This window comes from Astatotilapia calliptera, chromosome 13 (genome assembly GCF_964374335.1).
Source record: "Astatotilapia calliptera chromosome 13, fAstCal68.1, whole genome shotgun sequence".
In the NCBI taxonomy this organism is placed as follows: Eukaryota; Metazoa; Chordata; class Actinopteri; order Cichliformes; family Cichlidae; genus Astatotilapia; species Astatotilapia calliptera.
In genome coordinates, this window is record NC_137434.1 from 24,418,538 (window position 1) to 24,421,177 (window position 2,640).

At 40.4% G+C, this 2,640-nt stretch overlaps 1 long non-coding RNA gene across 1 annotated transcript; it reads left to right on the forward strand.

The window, feature by feature from the left end:
* Nucleotides 1-1,614: 1,614 nt before the first annotated feature.
* Nucleotides 1,615-2,041, forward strand: LOC113015803 (uncharacterized). Its single transcript, XR_013901053.1, has 2 exons — nt 1,615-1,702; nt 1,966-2,041. It is a non-coding gene; the product is annotated as an uncharacterized LOC113015803 (long non-coding RNA).
* Nucleotides 2,042-2,640: the final 599 nt, after the last annotated feature.

Sequence of the window (2,640 nt, forward strand, 5' to 3'; positions counted from 1 at the left end):
TTTCTCTTGTTTTGTATATATATCACTCTTGATTTTATATATTTCTCCAACAAGAAAGTCCTACTGTCTGAACCAATCCCAGCTATCATACTGTAGAAAATCTTGTAAGATAGCTAGTTGTATTGTTTACCTACCAGCTGTATTCACATCAGCACAACAGGACAACAGGAGTCTTTTATACATACTGTGTTGATTTAGAAAAATATGTGCAAGCTTAATGGTATGTACAGTATAATGAGCTTATTGTCAAATCTTAAATTAGATAATACAACTTATAATGACAACTTCAGTTTTCAGTATTTTTGTGGTTCACAGTAAGAATCAAATTTTAAAATTCCCTTCAAGAGACCTCCAGTGAGCTGTGACAGTGTGACACAGCAACAGTATTCAAAACAGCAGCCAAATGGAAATCAGCAATCAAATCAAGAGCGTTTCTAATGTGTCATCATGTCCTGGGTTCAGTGCAACCTTTGAAGCCAGTACCTTTGCATGACAACTAACAAGCCCAGCTGCTTTTTGGAAGTACCAGTGCTCATAAATGGGTTCTGGCATTAAAAGGCAGCATGGTGATTGATGTGTTAAGATACTCGGTTCTGTATGGAAAACATCTGATTGCAGTTAACTACCACTAAGTAGCCTGACCTTTTTCCTTTTCATGCCATCGATCGAGCACATTGACTTTATGAATGATAAAAGCCACATTATGCATTGTACATTTACATGCATCACATTCAAAGGTTTCTTTGATAAAAGGCATTTTTAGCCCATCCAACTGAAGGACCATGTAGCGGATGTTTGTCATCCACCCCTTCATCCATCATTCAGAACACAGTACCGTTGGAATTTATTCAAACTTACATTGACTGCCACAGCTCTTTGCTCCATTCCAGCGATATGTTGCAAACTAACTAACTAACTTCTGCAGCTCTGGCTGGATGTTGAAGTACTATATTCCAAAACTTGAGGACATTTGAACCATAAATGGTATTCCAGATAGTTCTGCCCATCTTTAACCTGAGTATAGCACAATTAATACACGGGTCATGTGTTTTTGCCTCTTTTATCTCTTTGTGTGCAATAAGCACCAACAATGGATACACCAATGGGATTGTCTTTTATTTGTTATTTTCCCCCAGTTTAGGTTGGCTTTGGTTTGGTGTTTGAAGAGCTACAGTGCCAGGAAATAACTCCCCTCAAATGTCTTAAATCAAAACTTGGAAGCTTGTTTTGAAAATGTAAGATTAGAAAGTAGTAGAGAGAACATTTGTGTTAACATTTAGGGAGTAAAGTAAAATAAAAGGAAAAATAAACATTCTACTTAAGAACTGCACTGAAGTATTTCTGCTATGTTACCTCTCAGTTCTGACGATCTTGTAATGGGTTTTTACCCCAAAAAGTCCAAGTCAAATCACATTAGTTTTTTTATGAGCAATAATTTGTGAACTGTGATGTATCATGATCTAGATGAACTACTAAATCACTGACATTCTGGATAGTGTGTGTTCTGGCTCCTTAAGAGTCACCACTCATGTTATGTAGTGTTATACAAGTTCATGCAATCTTTATTCGTTTCTGGCACACTGTTCATTTTATTTTGACATTCTACCGGAAGTGCTACTTCTCATTACTTCCTGTCTAACGGGAGAAGGACAGTTTGCTACTCCTGTGCCTGCCTATGCTACCTCTTAAGCCAGCACAGTCTGTAAGTTGGCAGTATTGTTGTGTTTTATGTTAGCACTAACTGCCGTGTGTTGTTTGTGATATTTTGAGGAAGCAAATTGACTCAATGATGTGCTTTATTAGTCATTAGCCTAAACGCTAATTAGCGCTAGCTAACCGCTAACGTTAGCTTGTTAGCTTGTTTCGTTCTGCTTTGCTTTGCATAGTAACAGGTCATAGCATCTTCTAATTGTAAGAATGTTTGCTTATATTAGCTCACATGGGATATTTTGTGTTTGTTTACAGTTTTACCATTCATCCATTCATGTATTTCGACAAAGCCATGCTATGCATCCAATCAAATAAATCCACCAGAAAGGAACAACGGTGTGGTTTTTCTACATGGGATGATGGTTGTCTGTCTGCCTAGTTAAGTGCGAGGGCAGAACAGTAAAAAGACTGGCGAAACGGCTACTTCAGGAGGCAGTCTTCCAGACATCTGACCCAGACGCCACTATGCTGTCAGCAGAGGAGGAGCAGCTGGAGGTACGGTCCACCTGCTCTGGATCTACATCCAGATCCCGCAGCTCACTCGCCAAAGCAGCAGTCGAAGCACGGGCAAAGGCCGAAGCAGCACGCGCCAGAGCAGAGTTTACACGACGGGAGATTGAGGTGAAAATGAGGCAAGCAGAGTTAAGTGCTACATTAGAAGCACTAAAAGAAGAAAAGGAAGCAGAAGCTGCGCTCGCTGAAGCCAATGTATTTGAAGCAGCAATAGCAGAGGAGGTAAGCGGGGAAATGTGGTCATCTCGTGTGTCAGAAAAACAATATGGGGAATCACGACAGGGTCAAGAGAACTCACAACCAGCGCTGAACTCTCACGCTCTACTCCAGCTTCCAGCTTCAACCCAGTCACACAGACTACAGAGTTATCTTGGATATTCTTCACCAGAGCATCGCAGAGAAGACTTGCCGGACCCC